Here is a 24,156-nt window from a genome sequence, read left to right as displayed (position 1 = left end):
GATATCCACTTCACGTTTTAAATCTCACTAGAAAGTTTCCTTTAACTTTCTATTTTCCAAGCTATGCCCTTTCATGTTATTAGAATCATGGGTAAAATGACCAAATTTTGTGGGGAAAAAAATCAGGATATATGGTCCAGGGGAATATGTTTTTGATTTATGAGTTTATTTCCAAATAAACAAAATTTGATTATCCTTTTAATGGATTGCCTTTATTGAAAAGCATATAAAGGCACATAGGCAGACTGCCATAGAAAATCTGATTTGCCTGGTCACGGGGCACCTTCCTTAATCATTAAACAAAAATAACAGCCACCATTGTGGAAAACCTTAAAGACTTAGCCACGTCAATATCCTAACAGTAAAAAATAAACAGTTTTAAATAAATAAGTAACAAACAACTACAAATAAATAAGTAACTTATCGTCACCTTGAAAGTAAGGCACACACTTAACATTTACAAGTCAAAGTAATTACTTAAGTTCAATCAGAAGTGATAGTGGTTTTTATTTTTTTATTTTATTTTATTTTATTTTATTTTATTTTATTTTATTTTATTTTATTTTATTTATTTTATTTTTAGAGATGGGGAGAGAGACAGAGCCAGGGGGATGGACAGACAGATAGAGAATCTTGAGCATGGAGCCCACATGGGGCTTATCTCAAGACCCTGAGATCATGACCTGAAATCAAGAGTCCAGGCTTAATCAACTGAGTCACCCAGGCACCTCAAGAAGTGATAGTGTTTTTCTAATCAGACATTAGTTACAATCTTTTGAAATCTACACATCAAGGTTGTCTTAAAAATACAAAGGACTCTCCTATGTTAACCCATTAAAGCGCACAAGAGCCACTAAGAATTTCTTTTTTCTTTTTTTTTTTTTTTTGGTCAAATTCTGTCTATACCATCTATTATCTATTATTCGGGATCATCAGAGCAAAATGTCAGAAAACCAAACATACAATTTTGTCCCAAGCTACCATTTCATAGGCATAATCTGGTTTCACTCCAACTGCCTTTCAGTTTTGTTCTCTGCCAATGTATAGTACTTTGACCAATGACACTCCAGGGAGGTGGGTTCCAGAAGTCATCAGGACCAAGCAATACAAATCTGGGGAAGAAGTCATCATGGAGGATCAAGGAAACAGAATCTGCTCTACACTAGAGAGCTGGCCCTTTTCTCCCTTTCCTTTTCAAATGAACTTTTCCATCTTGTTTTTCATTTTCCCCTGCTCGGTGCTCCCTTCTAAACTCCCCAAGCTCCTGGCTAAGGTCTAGATAGAATTGTAACACACACACATACACACACACGTGCACACACACGTAGCAGTAACCACTTAGGTGGGAACGTCCACATTTTATACCTCTAAGAAGCATAACAAGAAAAGGAAGTTCTGAAAAGATAAAATAATAAAATAAATAAAAAATAAAATAAAATAAAATAAAATAAAATAAATAAAATAAAATAAAATAAAAAATGAAAAAAAAAAGAAGAGGAAGATGTACATGATGGTTTATTTGGTAAACTGCCCACTTCTGAAGGGCAATGGGTACAGTTTGACAAACGGACTCCCCTTTATACCACCTGATTAGCCTAGACCACCAGAGACCAAAACTCAGGGCACCTTTGACCATGAAAGCCCCACACCACCTCCTGTCTCCTGCTTTTGCATTTCAAGCCTCAGCTGCTTAATCCTACCCCTGACTTGCTTACAGGGCCATTCACAACTGTAGTATGAAAATGGATTGGTTTTATTTGTCTAATCGAGAAAGTTTAAAGCCTAGAACAGCTAGATATCCTATACCAGTGACCTATCCAAGGCCCATGCATCTTCAGTAAATCTTCCCTTCCTCTTAGGCTACGCGAGTCCTTCCATACCACATTGTCCAAGGTTCTTTGATCACACTTGTCACTACAAATTATGATTATGTATATGCACAGTGCCCTTCCCCATCATACTGGAAACCTCTCAAGGCCTTGTCCCCATCATTTTGGCTGCCACTGCCCACCCTCCTCTGTCTCTTTAACTCTCCACGGTAACTTCATAGTAGGCATTTCATATTGACTTCTTAAATAAACATAAAAGTGAATGAATAAATGACCTTCATGTCAAAGAATGCCTTGACCCTGAAGAAAAATATGGCCTCTGTTATTTTGCTCTCGTTACTACTACTCTTTATCACAGAGTAGGTAGGCACCATGAGATACGAATTACTTCCTCAGTTTGATCTTATTTACTCTTTTTCCTATAGTCTGAAGGAAAGGCAACAACAGGCTTCCTGTTTGCTAAGAGCAAATCTGCTTGCCTTTGGGTGCATTTTTTTTCTAGCTTGCTCTCAGTTCCTCAGTGAGTCTCTTCACCCAGAAATGCAGCTTCATACTTTGGTGTGGCTGCGCTGCTCCGAGAGAATCCACATTTTCTAGTCTGTTAAAAATGACCTTTGTCCTTCATCAACCCTGTTCAAAATTAATGTGTTTTGAAGGCAAGTGAACTCAATGTGGGGACTCAGACAGAGAAACAGAATGACAAGTAAATCAATGGTTGTTCACAGTCATTAGATACTTTTGAAGATAATTTTTTTTTAAATAAATGACTAAATTTCCTTTAGAATATAGGCTAATATATCTTAAATAACATTTCCCACTGCAGCCATGATTTGTGGTAGTGATTAAGATGATTGAACTGGATAGCCTAGATTTTCAAAGTCACTCATTCCCATTTTCACAAGAATTTCTGGGAAAGAAAAATGCAGCAGAGGTCAGAGGGCTTGGAGGTAGGAAGGAGAAGTCCACAGATCCAGTTTCAAAGCTCCCCCATGCATGTGATATCCAGCAACAAGAGACTTGCCCCTGGAGAAGAAATGTGCCTTCCAGAGAGTCAGCTGGAAAAGAGAAACAAAACCCCCAGATGAAATGGCCTTCACACCTTTGAAGCTTACATAATAATTGTTTTTAAGTCTTTTGACACCAATGGGTGGAGGGACACTGTGAAACCATGTCTAAAATTTTCTCCAAGTACAAAAGAAAATTTAATTGCCAAATTATAAATCAAGGCTCCAGTACTGCCAAAAGGCCTTGAGTATAATATAAAAAAGGATTTCTGTTTTGTTTTGTTTTGCTTTAGCTTCTCCACATGCGTGGCCCAGCAAATTCAGCAGTGAAAACTTAGAGAACACATCTCAGATCTGAAGAAATCCGCTTTTGGCAAGGTAAAGGCGAAACTTGACTGATACACTGGCTTCCCCCAGTGTTGCGTTTAAGAAAAAAGTGTCAAGTATTTGCCTCAAGGTAAGTGAGTCTTGTTAACTAAGAGGAAACCATGAATCTAGGGCTTACAACTCCAGAAATCTTCTGCAAATTAAGAAACACTTTTAGAGGTTTAGGAGAAGGGGATGCCTGGTTGGCTCAGTGGTTGTCTGTCTTGGGCTCAGGTCGTGATCCTGGGGTCCCGGGATTGAGTCCCACATCCAGCTCCCTGCAGGGAGCCTACTTCTTCTTTTGCCCATGTCTTTGCCTCTCTCTGTGTGTCTCTCATGGATAAATAAATTAAAAAAAAAAAAAAGTTTAGGAGAAGTGGACTTCCTGAGCTTTTAGAGGTTTCTTACCAGCACATTACCAGGTCTTCTGCAATATTAGGACCTAAATATATCCAGACAAAAAAGTGACTGTCTGAGAGACTTTGGAAAAATAATAGATTCCATCACTAAAGGATAGTAATAGTAATGGTAAATCTACCCAAAACAAATAGTGGCTCCACAGACCTCACTTACTTGGGTTGATGTTTTATGCTCTGATTCCTTAAATGCTATTCCACTCATGTCCCTTTAATTCCTTTTGCAAAACTCTTCTACAACTGACAGGACTGAAATGGAGCATTGTGGGCACTCCCCTTTCATAGTAAGCACTGTGGGCTGATACATAATTGAAAATTTACCAAAGCTCATATGAAGGGTCTCTTGAGGAGACAAAATTTGAACTTTAATTCAAATAAATTTAGGTTGAAGACTAGGGATGACTTGGAGATTTAGGTAGAATATTCAAGGTCTGTTTCTGTTGACTTAAATTATCTAGAAACCTTTATTTTCCAAATAGTCTTTCCTCTTTTCATCCTTGTCTTTAGGAATTAACCATTTAAAATGATCTACTCTGCATAGGTGCATCTGGGAACTTATCGCTAATAACATGATTGATTAACTCCTTTATCAGATGATAACCTGGAAAATGATTAGAATCAAAGAATGAGCTCCCACGTCTGGTAATTTAAAAGCAGCAGACATATACGCTATATCATAGTCTTGTATTTCTAGAATGTTTCCCTCATTAATGCATATAAAATGTTTAATTTAAAAAAACTGATGCGTCTTGTCTGGCATGTTGATGTGGAAATCGTCCCATCATCTTAACGATAAATACGAAATTGATCAAGCTAAAAAATCAACAACTCTTCTTAGATCCACCAGGGCAAATTGCCACCACCAAAATTGAAGGCACATACAGGGAAATGCAGAGAGTCACAAGTTACCAGAGCAGAAACTTCTATGGGAAGCAGTGCCAGGGTAGAAAAATCTGTTTTTGATAATTGCTGGAGGCTCACCTGCACAAGTCTGAGAGATAAAAACTCCATATTATGTGCATATTATGTCTACAAGATTCTAATTTCAATTCCTTTGGGTATATACCTAGGATGGCTGGGTCGTAGGGTAGTTCTAGTTTTAATTTTTTTGAGAGACCACCATACTGTTTCTCACATTGCACATACTAACTAACATTCCCATTAATAAGACACAAGAGTCCCTGCATCCTCCACATCATCATCACATCCTTGCCAACACTTGTTATCTCTTGTCTTTTTGGTAATTGACATCTTAACAGGTATGAAGTAATACCTCATTGTAATGGTTTCCAAGGTGTCTCTTACTCTCTTGCCGATCACAAAGCTTAATACATGTATCACTGTTTGACTGATGATCTGAAACAGTGGGAAGAAGCATCACTAGATTTTGAAAAGCAATTAACTATACTGTCTTCTTTGCCATTCAAAAGACAAGGGAACATGAGTGTTTATTTTATGTCAAAACCATCAAGACAGAAATCCAGCTGAAATTCACTTAGAGAGTTCCCATCTATGGTTATAGAATCCAAAATGCAGTTTTGCAATACCAGACTACATCTTCAGAGCAAAACCCAACCTGTGATTTGAGGCACTTATAACATCAGCTGACATTTACTTACTGTTTGGACTGAGAAAGGCCCTGGGCTAGAGAACTTACAAATATAATTTCTCTTATCTCCCTGGCCTCTAACTCCCATTTCACAGATGAGAAGCCTGAGGCTCAGAATATAAAGTAATTTATCTAAATTCACACAAATAAGGGGTACAGGACTTAGAATTCAGACTTACATGCTTAAAAGTCAAGATACTTATTCCCATCACAAACCTTGACTAATTGTGTTACTCAAAAGAAAACATTTCTTCTCTTTGAGGCTCAGTTTTTTCATGTGTGAAATGAAAAGATCCCAAATGATCTTTAATTACAATATAGTTCAACATTAAATAAATGATTATAAAAATTAAATTATCATTAAACAATTCTTACTAACATTCATTTTAGAGACAATATTAAAGGCAATATCCTTAGGGCAGAACCAGCTAGATCAAAGGCGACAGCATTAACTTAATGCAATAGAAAAAAAAATATTTTCTACTGTTACAGATTACTGAAGTTTAAAGTTTTGACTTACCTACTCATGGGCTCAAAACTTCTTGAGCTAGCTGCTTCTTAAGCTTCTCTTGCTACCTCTGACTCAGGCTAAGAAAGCACCTTCCCTGCTTTGGCCAATCTCTGTTATCTCCTTTTATCAGAATCTTGGCTTGATGTCCAGCCCAGTCAGTCCCTTAGGACCCAGATATCTAGGACATTCTGACGCCAATATTATGCTATGTTCATAAACCTTCTTCCCTTCAGCCAAACCACATGGTCACCAAATATTTGAGGAGAAACTCCTATTGGATAGAAGCATTAGAGAAAAACCTGAGGGCATCTTATCACTTCATCATTGGCTCGCTCTGGAGATTCACACCCCTTTTGCCAACACAGCCTGGGGACAGCTGTGTAACTGGTAGAGAGTCTGTGGTTCATTTTGAGCCTCAGGTTGACTTACAGGCTCAAGTGTATGGATTGCCCAGAATCCCAGATTCATGGAGACTAACAGACTGTGCTTTTTAACACCCTCATACCTCTGAAAAATCTCATAATGTCCTCTACCATTTCAGAATCCTAGGAAATTCCTATCTATATTTTGGTGCTTGGTTTAATCATCCACCATTTCTGGAAGGATTGTCTCTGTATCATGGCTGCTAATTATGGGCCAACTATTTGTTCCTAAGGTTTTTTGTTTTTGTTTTTGTTTTTTTTATTTTAACACTTACCATATTGTAACGTACTCACATTTTTACAGGTTTATCTTTGCTCATAGAGTAGAAGAATCTCCATGACAAGACCCATGGCTTCATCTTTCTCTAAATCTTTCAGAGAACCTATCAGAGGGCCTAGGACATAAGAAGCCCAAATAAGATATTTTTGGAGTAATTAATGCATCAAATACTAGTTAAGCACAGATCCCTCTACTCAGAAAAACCTTGAAAGGGAAAAAGGCAATTCACTCTTAATTTCCAAGCAATGTTGTATTATCCATCCAACATATATTTATTGAACACCTACCAAATGCCCCATGCTCTTTTAGGCTCTGTGAATATGCCAAAAAATAGATGAACTCCCCGCTCTGTGAAGTATTATATTTTAGTGGGGAAAGATAAGTGATACAGGAAAGTCAAGTATAGTAGATGAGGAATCCTATGAAAAAAAGAAGAAAATGCTGGGTATATGGGGAAATTCTATAAAAAGCAAATATTTTATAAAATGCTTTATAAAGAGCAAAGATGAGGATGAAGAAGGAGAACAAATGAAGTAGCAACAACAAATAGCAAATGCCATTCGATTTGGCTGATGGATTTATATTTAACAACATAATCATACATAAATTTTCTGGAATCCAAGGAAGGTGATTTGTCAGATTTGTCCATATTGTGTCTTTCTCATTGTAGCTCCTGGATATAACATAATCCACTTCATTCTTAACCTATCAGTGTAGCAGCCAGGATTGGAGAGAGAACTCTTGTCCCATGAATGAGACTGATGGGCCAATGGATCACCTTGCATTCTAGAAAACCACATGTTCTTATAGTTTGTTTGGTTGTGTAGGGATCTTTGTCTTCTAAAGCTCTAACTTCAAATCAGAAATCATCTCCCTTTCCTGAGAGTGACATTCATGTAGCAATAGCAAACTGTCAGGAAATTTTCTGGCAAGATTATTTCCAAATGGTTGATGTTTTAATTGTTCTGAATAGCCTATTATTTGATTGACAACAGTTGATTACACTTTTTCACACCTGTATAGCTGCACACATATATCAGAGGGGCATAGAGTTGTATAATTTGTCCATAAAGTGGTACAGACAGATATTATAACATTCAGGAAGGACAAGGTATTGAGAGAATGAAAAACTCTAGTAGATGTAGTGAAATATTTAAAAGCCAGTACTATCTTATTAATTTCTTCATATGGAGAACAGAGCAAAAAATCTCAAGGAAGCTACAGAAAAGACTGCTAACTTGCAAGAAAACTCAAATTTCATCTCTTGGGTGTCCATGGATCTTTTCACAACATAGAATTATCACTGGTCATGTTTCTCCAACTCTATTCTGAAGACAGTTTTTTCCCCCTCAAACTAACCAAGATATTCTGCTACAACACTCAAATTGTTCTTTTCCCAATTTGCAGGGGAAAAAATACAACAACAAAACTAAGTTTGTTAGTGGAAACATCTCAATTTTAGCTTGCTTTCTTTTTTCCTTGAAATACAATCTGCATCCAATTTTCTGGGTTTTATTTAAGTCTTTCGAAGTAGATTTTTGCTTACAAATTGTAAGGGCTTATCAATAATAGGCAATTATTTTTCTTCTCTATGTTAGCAGTAACCAATTAAAAGGAATATTTTTTGGGGGAAAGGTTCTCATTCACACAGCCACAATACTATAATATATCTAAAATTTTTCTTAACATTTAATGTACATGATGAGTATACCACAGATTCTAAGAACATGGGCTTTTGGAGACAGATTCTGGTTCTGACTTTGGGCATACGGTGATCAGGGACACATTACCCACCCTCCATGTTTCTCAATGTCACCAATGTTAAATGGGGATAATGATAAATCTTTCTCTTATAGTCTTAGGAGTTAAAAATACTAATACATGGCAAGTCCTTAGAGCAATGCCTTGCACACAATTAATTTATAATAAACATTATTTTTACATGGTAAGGGGAGTGGCACAATTCCATTGAAAAACATAAAAGAAGAGGGGTGCCTGGGTGGCTCAGTCAGTTAAGCATCTGACTCTTGATTTTAGCTCAGGTCATGATCTCAGGGACTTGAGATTGAGCCCCGCTTCCACTCTATGCTCAGTGAGGAGTCTGCTTGTCCCTCCCTCTCCTTCCCCCTTGTGTGCTCTCCCTCTCTCTCAAAAATAAATTAAATCTTTTTTTAACAAGAAAAATATAAAAGAAAAATGGAATAAACAGGAATATACATTATGCTCCAGGATGGGAAGAATGTTTATTATAACAATGTCAATTCTCAAATTATTCTATAAGTAGCATGTACTTCTGATCCGAATTCACCTAACTGCAATTCTTGTTGGAAATTGACAACATGGCTAAAAATGCAACTGGGAGGATGAATACACTTTTGAGAATGTCTAAGAAAAAAAACCTGGTTGATGAGAGTAATGCAAGTTAGTCGCATTATCAAGTGTTAAAATGTTACAGAGTCACAATTATTAAGTCAATGGTGAGAAAGCCAGAATAAACCAACAGATAAATTTAAGACACTAGGTTTCCCAGGGGCAGACACTAAAATGAGAAAAAGCAAAATATTTGATAAAGGTCACAGCTCAAACTAATGAAGAAGGAATGTACTATTCAATAAAAAAAAAAAAATGGAATAATTGGCCAGCTATTTGGAAAACCAATCAATTTAGAGCCTGTCTTCATAACTTACAGCTAAATAACACTGAGGGACATTTTTAAAATTAAACCATAATGAAGTTATAAGACAATGCATTTGATTACCAGACACACAATGAACATTTAACTAACGAAAGAATTGTGCTTCAATTATCATTGTCATAGGTAGTATTCATTGAAGATTTACTATTTGTTAAGTATAAATGTATAAAGTGTTTTACTTTCCTTTCTCAGAGCAACAACATAAGGTAAGTAAGGTTACGCACCCAGGAAGTGGCAGTCAGAGTCTGAGTCTGGGCAATCTGATTCTAGAATCTGTGCTCCTAGATTTTTAGCACCTAAAATGTATCTAATGGAAGTAAAATTGGAAAGGAAAAGATAAAATTAAGAGAAAGAGAAAGAAAAGAAACAAATGGGCCAAGATATAAATGAAAACTTTGTAGTAGAATAAAAGCAAATGGATAATACCTTTCTTTCTTTTTCTTTTAAACATAAAATCCACCCAGCTATCTTTCTTTGCCTTTACAAATGATCATATTTAGAACTAGTGAGATCTCGGGGAGGCATCAATTAAGCATTGCCAAACTGTTTTCCAGAGATGACACACCAATTCACACTTCCCACAAGTGGCAAAAGAATAGAAAGTCTTAAAAGTATTTATAGCCTTTGACCTAGAAATTCCACTTCTAGGAATCTATTCTAAGGGCAACTTTGGAAATGCAGAGAAAGTTTTAATCATAGAGACATCTGTTTGAAGCTTTTTTATTAGAGTAAGGAGATTTGGGGAATAATCTAAATGTAAGAAGAGAGTGGTCACGTAAATGAAGGTGTATCTAGGAGATATTATACTGTTGTGATACTACAGCAGAGGGATCAGCAGACTCTTGCTGTGAGCTGAGTCCAACCCGCTGCCTGTTTATTTTTTCCTGCCTTTGTCAATAAGGTTTTATTGGAACATAGGCATGTTTTCATTTATATATTGTGCATGGTTTCTTTCATGGTACAAGAACAACTGCTACAGAGACTCTATGGCCTACAATGCCTAAAATATTTATTACGTAGCCACTTACAGACAAAAGATCGCCCTTGCCTATAATAGCCAGCCAATTAAGTTACATTTATACAGAATTTTTTTTAACAAGGTTAAATGTGAAACTGGCAGTCTTTAATGAAAAAGAAATTATATTTATTCTGATCTATTCGCACAATATTTAATCACCAATAACGATGCTAATTATAATAAAATTCTGGCCTTGATATGTCACAATAATCAGTTTTAAAATGGACTGGATCTGAACTATGATTTTAGACTCATTTAAACAGAAATATCTTTTTTTTTTTTTTGTGGCAAATTCTTTCCGAGTACTAGTAATTCTTACAAAGTGCATCATATCTTTTTGCCTCTATACAACTCGTGCTGCACAAACATTAATCTGCGATAATTTATGAAACTTCAGTCCCCAAAGGCAAGCAAGGCCACTGCCAATGATGATGTCATCTGTCATCTATCTTCCCCTTAAGGGCCAACTCCTCTCCTCCCCCCCAGCTGACTTCGTGATCCAATGACCATACTTTTTCACAGTACATCAAAATCTGGAATTAGCTGACTGACCTATTGGGTAACCCTCGCCTGGAAAATTAGGTCAGTATACTATTATATCTGTTTTTAGGATCTTAAAAAATTGCAAAGATGAGTGTAGACCTTCCCTAACTTCTCCGCCTTTGAAAGCAAGCAGTGCCTTCCAGTTAATAAATCACCAGGAAGGGGATGACAGCACAGAAATCTGTGTTCACGTCTCTCAGTTGTTTTTGTCTGGTTCAGAAATCATTAGCACCTGATAGTGGTTTCAATGCTCTCCCAACGGGGAAGGGCATTTCCCAGGCCAGGTTTCTGTCAGACAAGAGACAATCTATGGAGACAATACCTCGGAAGGAAAGAGTCTTGCAAACTTTCAAAGAGTGTACCTCAGGGCCTTATAGACAGACTCACTCATGAGAGTTTCATAGTGGAAATCATACAATAATAGAACTTCCAACAAGGATAAGTAATTACTGTGTATATGTGTGTGTATGTGTGTGTGTGTGTTTTAATTTAGAAAAGATAGGATCATGCCAAAGAGTAAATTGGTCAAGTTCTAGAGTTTCTATTAAAGAATTGCCTGTTTCAAGAGGTATGTATATTATTTACAATAGTTTCCATTAGCTGAACTAGGGAATGGAAAATCAAAGTTGGCTGTTAATTCGAATACTACTTCTGATACAAAATGCACTCATCATCTTTGGGAAAGATGTTATATTATTTACTTAGGCAATTGGTATGTCTCAGACATGGTTCTTTTTCCAAATACATATGGACATATACAAATAAACAATATTGAATGTTTAGTTGTTTTTATGGTGTGCTTGCTCATTTTTTAAATAAGCCCCTAATCTATTCTTTCTATCTTTAAATATTTTGCAGACTCAATATGTTACAGATATTCTGATACATATGGTGGTACAGACAGTTAATAAATTACAATCCCAGTTCTTAAGAAACTCAAAGTCCAAAAAGAGTAGTGACTAACTGAGAAAGAGAATGAGAGGGGCTGTGTAAACAAACCTAGAAGAAGAAGTGATGTAAACTTCACGCAGGTGACAAGGTGGTTCTTGAGGATAAAGGAGGAATTCTTTGGGTAGACAAGGTTGCTTTCAGGTAGAAGAAAGCTATGTACAAAAGCACAGAAGCATGAATAGCTTTGGGCAGCTGGATCCCATGGGGAAAGTGAGAAAGAATCCAAGGAAAGTCTAGAGAGATAGAAACTATGCTCCCTGGGAGCTCTGTATGCCAAGATGAGGAGACTGGAATTATCCTCCAGGTAGCAGAAAAAGTTTTTCTAACATTTTAGAAACATCAGCCAGGCAACAGTGTAGATGGTGGATTTAAAAGTTCAGAGGGAGAAGGAACACAGAGGCCAGTAGAACACTACTGCAATAACAGAGAAGAGAAATGATAAGGCCCATGGGTGCACGAAGCAGAGGAACAGTACTGAGAAATGTTGAGAACACCGTAGAGCAGAAATAAAGTGACAGCCACATATGTAAGTTTAAATTTTTGAATACCCACATTTAAAAAATAAGACCAACATATGAAATTAATTTTAATAATATCTAACCCAATACACCAAAAATATTATCGTTGTGACATATAATCAATATAAAAATTTTCCTGAGACAGTTTATATTCTTCACTTTTTTGGGGGTACTATTTTGAAACCCAGTATGTATTTTAAATTTATGGCACATCTCAATTTTGGTAAACTGTATTTCAAGTGCTTAACTGCCGTATGCATTTGTGGCTTCCAGTTTGAAGAGTGCAGGTTTAGAAAATAAAATCTGCAAGGCTCATTCACCAATTGGGTAAATAATAGTAAAAGAACAATAGCTACTATTTAATGAGTTATTACAGAGAGGTAGGAACAATAACTATATATTATTTCACCCACACTCAAACAATCCTGTGAAGTAGGATTCTTCTTCATCTTCTTCATCTTCTTCTTCTTCTTCTTTTTTTTTTTTAATATAACAAACTTAGAGAGGTTAAGTAACTTGACCAAAATCACATAGTTTTGGTAAGTGACAAAATTTGAACCAAGGTCTATGGGACAGTCTAGCCCAGACTCTTAACCACTAAACTATACTGCTTCCTAAAGCAAAGTGCAAGAGGAATTGAGGTTGATTGTAACATGCAAAAGCTAATGGGTAATCATACCACTCACTGTTATGGCAGTTGGTGGAGGGATCATAGGTATAGAAAGGAAGATAGCATGATTTCAGAGTTGTTGACTGAAAAATGCAATTTGTGCCTGTTAATATGTTTGCTCTCTATCATACTGAACTAAAGTGAAAGGCTTTTAAGCACAGATATTTTTGTCTGTTTTGTCCTAAACCAGTATCTGGCAGGCATTCAGTTGGCACTCAATAAATGTTAAATGGAAAAATGAATGTAATGGGCAAATGAATAGATGGATGGATGGATGGATGGATGGATGGATGGATGAACGGATGGGTGGGGGATGGATGGATGGATGGGTGGGGGATGGATGGTTGGATGGTTGGATAGATGGATAGATGGATGGTTGGATAGATGGGTGGTTGGATGGATGGTCGGATGGATTATCATCCTTAAGAAGATCCCATCAATAAAGCAATCTAGTGAAAATTTCAGATAGGAGATGAAGATTGAAGAGTGACCATATTTAGGAGACAGCCAAATATGTGACATTGACTGAGAACCCATATGAACAAAATGGAAAATAAGAATGAAACAAGGAGGAGGGTAATTTGAAAAGCATCAACATTTAAGTGAGTTTTGGAGGAAGAGGAGATAGAGAAGGAAGCTAAGAAAGAAAAGTCAGACAAGTAGAAGAAATAAAAGAATTAAACTGAGAAATTCAAGAGAGATAAGAATTTTGGAACGAGGGACTATAAACCAGCATGAAATGGGGGATCAATGCCAAATATGGAGAGATCGTGGTCCATTGTATTTGACAAGGTGGAGTTCATTGATCGCCTTCCTAAGAGTAGTTTTCTTAGCCTAGAGAGAATAAAAAATAAGTTGCTCCAGCTTGAAAAAGGAAGGCCAGCAATGGAGAGAATGAATGAGGAGGCTTGGCTAGGCCTTGTTTACAACAATGACTTTCTGGGAGCAAAGAAAACCTTCCAAGACAAGTTAAATAAGTTAAATAAATTATGGTAGAATCTTGTCAATAGGCAAGTACAACTCTTACAAGCCACTCCTCGGGATGTATTTTTCTCAGTTTTTTTCTTCTTTCAAGAAGAAAATAATTTATTCAGGAAATTTCTAAGTTGCAGAGTGCTTCAGGCAAATGGGCTGAGAGAGGTGGGAAAGGGTGAAGGTGAAAAGTAGGTCAGCATTTGCTCATGCTCGAATTTCCATATGTATCCATCAGCCTGACTTGTGGCTGTGCTTGCCCCTCCACCCCGCCTCTCCTGAGATGCCCACATGCCTGCGGGTCTGGCTGCTACCCCCATGCAGACCCCCCATGTGATGTGCCCTTGGCTTCAGCCCTTTCAGTTCTCTAGCACTTTCTTGCTCATCTAATCCTCGTGTCCTTTGTAAAATCTCAGGTAAACCTGACTCCCCTCCCAAGCCAGTCTGGGGCCATAGAAAGTTTTGTGGCCTCTACCACTCCCATTTCTGCTCCACCCTCTGTGTCATGGTGGTGTTGGGCCTTTAGGAACACAGAGCCCAGTTCCCCTCTACTCTCAGATCATAGAATCAAGGATCTCTCCATCTCTTCTATCCCTAGATTTACCTCAAAAGGTGCCAATCCCGATCATTTCCAACTCCCCTTTCTACCTTATGAATCCTAGTCATGGTGACCTGTGTACCCACAGTTGTGGCACAAATCTTCCCAGATCCCTGCAAGCCATTAAGCACACAAAGCTTTTCTTTCTAGCATCTTTAGTGCCTCTACCATGGGTCATGAAAGTCTGTTTTTAAAATTCGGTCTTCATTTCCTCAGTAAAAAACCCTGGTGAGGAACACTCACCCTGGTTTATGTAGCATCCTTTGGCAGGTAGGGGTGGGGAAAGAGCTCTAATAAGCAGGTGCAAGAGTAGGAGAGGGTGTCAAGGAGGATGTGTGTGCATGGGGAGAAACACAGGCTTTGTAAGTTCAAGATAGTTTCCAGGGCCACCTGGGTGGGTCAGGTCATGATCTCAGGGTCCTGGGATCAAGCCCCATGTCAGGCTCCCTGCTCAGTGGGGAGTCTACTTCTCCCTCTTCCTCTGCCTGCCATTCCCCCTGCTTGCACTCTCTCTCTCTGTCAAATAAATAAATAAAATCTTTTTAAAAAAGATAATATTCAGCTATACCATTGAACACACTACAGCCACTAAGGATGACATTGTAAATTAATACAATGTCATTGAACGAGTTTCAAGGTGTACAATATTAAAAAGGCAACATTCACATTATAAAACAGTGTGAACTCAGGATACATTTTATGCCTTTAAAGTACTTTTGTGAGTAGAAATGTGTTAGGAGTACATACATACAAGTTGATCACTAACATCTTTAGCTATTGATCTTATGGTCATAGCTTCTCTTTCCCTCTTTATTTTCTTTTCTGTTGTACATGATGAGGATGTATCATTTCTGCAAAACCAACCAACCAACCAAAAAAACCTTAGTTTTCGTTTTCTCAAAGCTGTGGAGGGTAGGAGCGTGACAGGCGGTGGCCGGAGGGAGATGTGAGGTCAAAGGTGGGTTTTGTTTGGAATGGCAGAAATTTGCTCATGTTTATAACTGAGGGGAAGGAGCCTGTAGAGAAGGAAAGGCTGAAGATATGGGAAGAAGGGGGTCATTGTTGGGGCAAGGTCTTAGAGGAAAAGCAGAGGGAATAGAATCTAACAACAAATGGGGCAATTGGAAGGATCGCTACAACCCAGAACAGGAACAATTATTTTTCTGTTAAGAAAAAAGATGCATGGGGCACCTGGGTGGCTCAGTCAGTGAAACATCTGCCTTCAGCTCAGGTGGTGATCTCAGAGTTTTGGGATTGAGCCAGAATCAGGTTCCTTGCTCAAAGGGGAGTCTGCTTCTCCCTCTGCTTTCCCCTCCTCTCCCAGCTTGTGCTTGTTCTCTCTCTCATTCTCTCTCTCTCTCTCTCTCATAGGTAAATAAAATCTTTAAAACAAGAGAATAAGAAAAAAGTTGCATGTGTGTGTCTAAACATTTCTAGCAAAGCAGAAAGGATGAGGAGGGCACAGGAGTGTTCGCTTTCCAGGGAACAATCAGTAATGCCCCCACACCCTTGCTTATGCAGAACTATCTTCATTTCCCTCCTCACCTACCATCCAGACTCATCTCCAGCCCACCTGTGTATGGGGCCTCTGAGCTGCCCCAAGCTTCCAGTGAGCAACTACCTTCCCCTCAATGATCAGATCCCAGAACCCTCTGGGGAGCTTTTCAAAAACACACGTTCCCAGGATCCCACACCTGGAATAGTCTCCTTCTATAGTTCAGACCAGCACTTCCTCAACTTTGGTGTGTACACGAATGACCCCGGGAGCTTATTAAAAATGCAGATTCTGATTCAGTGGGTTCAGGGTAGGACTGGAATTGTTAACATTTCTAACAAGTTTCCAGATAATGCAAGGGCTGAGACCACACCAAGAAGCAAGGGCCTAGCATGAGTGATGAAAAGCTGTATTTTGTTTTCCAAATGACTTAAATGCAACCGTCTTGGGACAGTTAACTGATAGACATTTAGGAACTGCCACTCATCATTCCCCTGGATGTTAGAATCTGCTCTCCCATTTTATTACAGATATTTGTCTTTGTATAGGCTTGGCTGTCGTGTCTTCCACTAAACTGCAAGTCATTAAAAAGAACAATGACATTTATTTTGTTATTACTTTTTAAAATATTTTCTTTATTTATTCATGACAGACACAGAGAGACACAGGTAGAGGGAGAAGCAGGCTCCCTGCGGGGAGCCCGATGCGGAACTTGATCCCAGGACCCTGGGATCACAACCTGAGCCAAAGGCAGATGCTCAACCACTGAGCCACCCAGGGGCCCCATGACATTTAATACTTTTGCATACCTCCATCTATCCAGGTGTCCCACAGAAGTGACACGCATGGCGTGTTGCTGCTTTAAGACTTACTTATCATCAAGAAAGTGATTCCAAAATTGTTGCCATAATAAACACAGAGTGAAAGCAGAATGATTTTAATTTTTCGGATTTCATCTGAATGTTAACATACGCGGTTTCCGTCAGGTATGATGGGTTACCCATCGAAACCCACTGCTGGCCTTCACCGGTGACACTTCCCCCTCTGTGTCTCTGCTGTATTTATTATTCATCTGGCCTTGGGTTTGCTTTAATTACCAGGTGTCTTGTTTTCTTCTGCCCACACCTGATTTCAGGATGCCAAGGTCAAATGCCCCCCTTTTAAGTTCCCTGCGTCACACCGTACCCTGTTTTGAACACCTGAAGTATATAAAATCTAAGGTTAACATGGATTTTATGTTGTCCTTTGGGGCAGGAAAATATAAAACCTGAGCTCCAGGAATGGCCTACTTCCTGTTTTTATTGGTCATAAAGGTTTCATAGTGGGAGCAGGTGGCTCAGAGACGCAGAATGGACTAACTCCTAGCAAGTCTCTTGCCTAGATGTGAGGGCAACCTCCCTCTCCATACTGAAACCATATTAGAACACCTGCACAGAAAACCCACTGCAGTCCTCAGCCCCATTGTAAGTGTGTAATTCAATGATTTTTAGCAAATATATGCAGTTAAAGGATAGGTCACTAATTTAGATCATTTCTATCACCCCAATAAGATCCCTTTGCCCCTTTGCAGTTAATCCCTGCTTTTGTTCCAGCCCCAAGTAACCAACCACTCATCTTTGTGTGTGTGTCTGTGTGTCTCTCTAAATTTGTATTTTCCGGATATTTCATGAATGTGGAATCAAGCTGCATGTGGTCTTTTGTGCCTGGCTCATTTCACTTAGCATAATGCTTTCAAGTTTCATCCACATTGTAGACTGGGTCAGTCCTTTATCATATTATTTCCAAACAGTATTCCACTGTATGGAAACATCATATTCTCTTTGGTCTTTCACGAGTTAATGAACATTTGAATTGTTTCCAGCTTTTGCCTGTCATGAATAATGTGCCTATGAATGTGCATGTGCATGATTTTGTGTGGCCATAAGTTCTCATTTCTATTGGGTCGAAATCAAGGAGTAGAATTTCTGGTTTATATGAAAAATTTATATTGAACTTCTTAAGAAACTGTCACACTGTTTTCCAAAGTGTTGAACCATTTTACATTTCTAGCAGGAAAGTATGAGAGTTCCTGATTCTCTACATTTATTATTGCCTTTTTTTTTTTTTTACCACCATCCTGTAGGTGTGAAACAGTTCTTACTGTGGCTTAAACTTGCATTTCCCCAGTGACTAATGATATCGAGAATCTTTTCATGTGCTTACTACCCATTCATGTATTTTCTTGGTGCAATGTTTCATATGGGTTAGGTCTTAATGCTTCTCTCTCCAAAGTGACCTCACTTATGCATGTCCTGACAATGTAAAACTCTCAAAGACCAAACACTCTGCAAATAGAGAAGGACTTAATAACATTAATAGTAGATAAAGCAGTAAATACTCTTTAAGGAAATGCAAATTTCATTTTACAGTATGTAATAAAAATGCTTCGCTGCCCTAAAAGTTTTCCATTAATTAACTTAAATTTCAACTGGCACAGTTCACTTTTGTTTCTTTTCCTTTACTTTCTTTGCTCCTGCCCGCCCACCTCCCCTACCCCCCCAATTTGTCAGTATTGCTGTAAACCTAAACCTCATGGAAGGCTATTATAGCATCAGGAACAGATGGTGAAAGTTTCCATAAAACAGAAAGGGAAACAGACTTGTCAGAGTGAGGTAAGTAAACACAGAGCACATGAATGGTGAGAACTGAAATCGAGTGTTAAGTACAAATTAAAAATAGAAAGCATAACTGCAAAACTTGTTTTGGAAAAAATGATCTTTTTAGAATATGGCTATTAAAAAACATGCATAAACTCAGTGTTATTTGTATTTATCTTTGGAACGCAGCCATGTGCAATTATTTGGGACAATAAGTAAAACACTCACCAACAGCAAAATAGAGTAAAAGAGATTATCTAGATAATTTAGTAACAGTCTCAAATGTAATGGGGGAATGCCTTCTGTTGTGTCTTGATGAAAATTTTAAAAAAATGTTTATATGAATCAAACAAATAATGAGACGATTATTCTCTTCTCCAATTCCCTTTCATGTATGCTCACAATTGTTAGAAGGAAGTGAGACAATGACCACTTCTTTTTCGTTGTGTTTCTTCTATTAATAGAGAGAGAATAGATGGAACCATCACCATTTTGCCTATCTTCTAGATTATTGCGTTGGACTGAGCCACAAGACTCCCACCTTGTTTGTTGCTGTTATTGTGGCTTTGTTCTTTGTTTGTTTTTCTCACTTAATATCCATATTTTAGAGGAAATAAAAGACTTTAGATTTTCTCAAATTCCCATTTCCTCTTCACAAAACAGAATAGGGAGGAAAACATGAATTCTTCTCTTGATGGAAGGAAACTATTTTTTTAATCTTTGAGGTCAGGTGTTGTTTTTGCGCAGAGCTTCAAAAGTGTCTGCTCCTGTGTGGATGTTCTTAATGACTCACAATGAATATAACATAGAAGAAAAGGCAGGAGGAAGCATACACGTCAAATTTTCTCACAACTGTGTCTGCAATGTAGAATAGTGTCTTGTATGCCGTCTATACAGTCAGCAACCCATAAATATTGTTGGCTGATTATATGACTAAATTAGAGATAGCTGGAGATAAATTATTCTTGAAAAACTTAAATAAGTTTGTTCTTGTTCAACCAGATGGACCCTTTAGTATTTAAGAATAAATAATAAAAAAGAATAAATCATGAGGGAAAAAAAGAGAACAGTACATCTCAAATTTGGAACATTGAACTAGAAGACATAGAAGATCCCTTCAGTGTCATCAGTCTCTGTGCTATGATTCAAGGTCCTTCATGTTAACAGACAACTGTCCATTGGACAGTACTTTTGCAAACATCTTGCACATCTCCCCTCCAATCCCAATCTTATTTCTACACACACAGTCCAGAACACAGTGCTTTATAGCAGCTGATGTATAATGAGGAGAACCCGCAGAGGACAAGCAACGGACAATGTGCAATTTTTCTGTCTTCCAAGAATCATATCCCCTCTCCCCAAATCCATCCTTGTCTACAAAGCAATAATTAGTATACACAGCATATTACATAAGATACGAATATAAATTATATATATAATTAAATATAATTATAAAAGTTTATAGATTAATTTGGCCCACTATCAAATAATAGCTAGCAATGATACAGACTAATCTTTAAGTAATTCAGTGTTAACCATATGCCCAAGATTCTGCTAAATTAGATTCCCTAAAACTCTGATGATCTTAGTCAGCTTCTAATATGCATGTGATATCCATTCATAGATGATCAATATTTAAGTGCATTAAGAGTAGGAAGAAGTAGTGATTAATTCTAATTTTGGAAGAATATAGTTTTTCTCTATGTCAGTTTGGCCTTGTCATATCAAGACTTTTCTTTTGTACCTGGCAAGTCTCCCTCATTATTTAATTGGCCTGATGTTATAAAGGAGCACATAATTGATATCAGAAAGGAAAATATTTTTTTAAATATAATAAAAATGGTGATAGTGACAATTTAGTTTCTCTTTTAGTCACCAACTTGGATAATCACAGGCTTTATGGAATAACGATACATGTCATGTGTGGATAGCTTGATGGTTAGTTTTATTATCTATGGGCTTTCTCCAATGTACAATATATGTTCATATACATTATCTCACAGAATGATGCATACCTCACTGCATAATTATGAAAGTTATTGTGCCCACCTACAGATCACAAAATCAAGACTTGGCTCAATGAGGCAAGTAAATACCACTAGTCAGTGAGGGAGCAAAGGTTTAAACCTGGCTTCATTTGATTCTGAACAATACACACTTTTGAGATACATCTTTTGGTTTCATGAGTCGGAGAGTTCTTAAAAAGATGCTTTACATGAACAAATCAATACTAATTAGACACGTTGAGGAAAACATTTACATAAAACAAACAATTACATCTCTAAGAGGTGCAATTGAAGAAACATTTCTTGCAGATGTTTCTTTTCATTAAAACCCCTTAGCTGTTAAGAGAATATTTTGGGACCAAAATCCAAGAAAGAAAGACAGTGAGATTTAATATTTTCATGTCCCAGCCTGAATGTGCCGATTCCTTTACTTATATCAGCATATTGTTTTCCTCTCGTAATATGTAAATGAAAAGGGGACTAGCAGACCTATAGGAAATAAGGTTGAATAATTTAATTTTGAGCCTCAGACATGGTAGAAAGACCTTGAAATTCCATAGTTCGGTTTATTTATATTTTTCTTACTTGAGGCACATTTCTCCATTCCACTAATGGCCACACCACTCTCACCTGTGAGTGAGGACCATGGGAACTGAAAGACCATAGACCAAGCTAACTTTCTTGGATGGATGTTATCTTCACCATAACTTTGAAGGTCCAATTCTAACCACTTACTTTAAATCTTCCCTGGCGTCAGTCAACAAAGATAGCGAGGCTCCCACAGCAAGGGCTAGAAATAGCTTGAAGATGGTGACCTTGGCTTTATGACATGAGTCTTTGCTATAGTTTGAAGTTTAGTGTGAAGTCTATCCCATAATTTTCAAGTAAAAGGATCCACTTCATCCTTGATCCATGGAGCATCTAGCTGGGAGTGTGGCAGACCTGGATGGGCACAGAATTTTTTGTGCAGCCTATAAACAGCCCTAACCTAGAGTCCCAGTTCTTTGACTTGGTGACTAATTAATTAACCTGAGAAGAATCCCAGAGGGTAATTGTAAAAATCAAGTGGAGATATTCTTTGTGCAGTGGCTGTCATAATAACAATAAGCTGTCATAGTAACAATAAACATATTGATACAGGAAAAGGGTGCTTTTCCTTTCTATGTAAAAACCAGATGTAAAATAAAACTTCAAGTATGGTTCAATCAAAAAGGAAAGGGGAAGGAGCCGAGGAAAGGAGATAGAAGAGACAGTTGATGCAATATGGAAGTTGGTGTCTCAGAGATCTCATGCTTATCTACATACTATAAACACTTGCAATGAAATCCAGAGGTCTTATCAAACCCAACAGAACCACATGGTCTGGTCTCTCCTACCTTTCTTACTTCATCTTCTACCACTCGTCCTCACTGCCTGAGCCCTCTGCCTTCCTTTGGAAGAGGCTATTCCTCAGGACAGCAAGTTCAAGGACTTCTCTGTCTGGAAAATGTGACTTTCACTTGTTCACGTGGCCTCTCTTGGATTAAATCTACATCTGGCCTCTGATAACAGAGTATCTCTTCACAACTTTTCTGATTACCCACTTAAAAATGAACTCTCTGACTACACTAACAGTATATTATTTCCCTTCCTCTTTCAGGTTTTCTTTTATTTTTTTCTTTTCTTTTCTTTTTTTGTATATTTCTTTTATTGGAGTTCAATTTGCCAACATATAGTATAACACCCAGTGCTCAATCCCATCAAGTGCCCCTCTCAGTGCCCATCAGGTTTTTTGGTTTTTTTTTTTTTTTTATAAAGCATTCATAATGGCCTGATATTATATTTTTATATTATAACATTGTTATATTTTACATTTATTTATTATCTGTCTCCACCTCATTTTCTCCCCATTATCATAACATCCCAGCACTGAAAATGAACTCAGTTTTGCTCAATTCTGTATCTCTAGACCTGAGCAGAATGTCTTGCCCATAGTAGAGACTTGGTATATATTTTTTCAGTGAATGAACACATAACCACCTCTTCATTTCAGACTCAAAGCTAGGATAGTATACATTTCATCAAGAATCAATAACACACCATAATGACATATAAGTGAATTCCATACAGGTAATGCATATTGAACCCCTACCTTGAAAGCAACTTCGTAAGGTCATATAAATATTAAGGGAATATGGCCATGGAATCCTGTCACAAAACTAACATTGTGTTTCCATGTTGAAGGCCTTCCTGTGTGGTCACCAGCTTCTATGTTATCAGCCTGCAGGAGTCTACACCTTTTTCCTTTGAGTCACTTCCTATAAGCTGCATACTTGATTACGGTAATTAAAGAAAATGTCTTCCTATGTGAAGTAAGGTGAGAAAGAACAATCAAAAACAGTAAAATGGTGAGAACATTTCTTCGAGCAAAAGCAATTTCCCCTTTGAAAGAACTCACCTATTATGATCTCTGTGGAAGCATCTATTTCCAGTCTATTACTTCTCCATGATGAACAAATTCATCTCAGAGAACTAAAACACCGACATAAGTCATAACCACAGTTTTTCATCTTTGACAGTCAAAATGCATAAGATATAATGTCACCAAATAAATTCAAAATAGTAACTCCCAGGGAGCTAGTCAGGTTTTTTGGGAAGAAGGTTGTTCTCCTCCCTATTTATTGCATTATAGTAGCAGGACAAAATACAAATAAATCTCTCAAGTTTCCTCAATCTATTTCTTGGTGGAATTTAGCTTAATAAGCTCTTAAGGACCCCACATCCAGAAATGTATACAATTTCCAAGTGGTTCTATTTTCTCAGAATTATGTTCAATCATTCAACACACATTTTGAGCCTTTTTATGTGCATGGCACTGCATGTTGTGAAATTTTAATTCTAGTGTGACAAGTGATTTTTTGAGCCTACTGAGAACAAAGCACCGTGTCCCGTGCAACTGGAGAAACAAATATGATTGAGTTATGGTCTCCTACTGCAAAAAGTACCCAACATAAGTTGTCTGGACCATCAGAGAATTTGTCATCTAGCTAGGGAGGACAAGTGGTTAATAAAAGTCAGTGAATGCCCCAGATAAAAAGCCTAGAACAACAGGGAAAAGGGAAAGAGACGCACTTAAAGCTATGTTGTAAATGGTTTATCTTGGTCGTCATTCCAATTATTGATTGGAGGGAAAGAAATTCCTCTTATCCTTTGATCCTACTAGGCTCACATCAGTATATATCATAAATCACTCTAGCTTCTATTTCTAGCAGTTTTTCATATCTGACTACATCTTGCTTTGGGCACACAAATCAATGATGCTACTTAACAGTAGATACATGTGTGGTAAATTCATTTTGTAAAGTTTTGTATGGGAGGCTAGTGGTTCATATGTTCTCTACTTTGTGGCCCATCGATGACAAAAATGCCTATAAATGAGATGCAGTGCAGGACTATGGAGAGAGCAAATCTTTCCACTTACATTGACATTTGGTCTTCTCAAAGGAATTAATTTGAGTACCTCAGAAGATAGTGATATTGAAAAGCATGTCTCCATCCCCATTTCTTTGTGAGAAAAGGGGAAGGGACCATTGGTTACATTTTATGTCTTAGTGAAACACAAGGAGTACAAAATCTGA

General features: G+C 37.6%; 1 protein-coding gene across 3 annotated transcripts in view; it reads left to right on the top strand.

Moving 5' to 3' along the window:
- LOC121472802 (formin-like protein 18) overlaps window positions 1–24,156 on the top strand; it is a 166,041-nt gene that overhangs the window by 102,607 nt on the left and 39,278 nt on the right. Inside the window, exon 1 of one of the 3 annotated variants that reach the window (XR_005983008.1) lies at window positions 3,172–3,290. The exons of the other annotated variants lie outside the window; for them this stretch is intronic. The gene's annotated coding sequence lies outside the window, so the exon portion shown is untranslated. Of the gene's footprint in view, window positions 1–3,171; window positions 3,291–24,156 lie in introns of those variants that run through there. 3 annotated transcript variants of the gene reach the window in all.

The sequence above is a fragment of the Vulpes lagopus genome, chromosome 12, assembly GCF_018345385.1.
Source record: "Vulpes lagopus strain Blue_001 chromosome 12, ASM1834538v1, whole genome shotgun sequence".
Lineage (NCBI taxonomy): Eukaryota > Metazoa > Chordata > Mammalia > Carnivora > Canidae > Vulpes > Vulpes lagopus.
The sequence above is the reverse complement of the archived record's forward strand: the minus strand, read 5'-3'. Positions and strand labels throughout refer to the sequence as shown.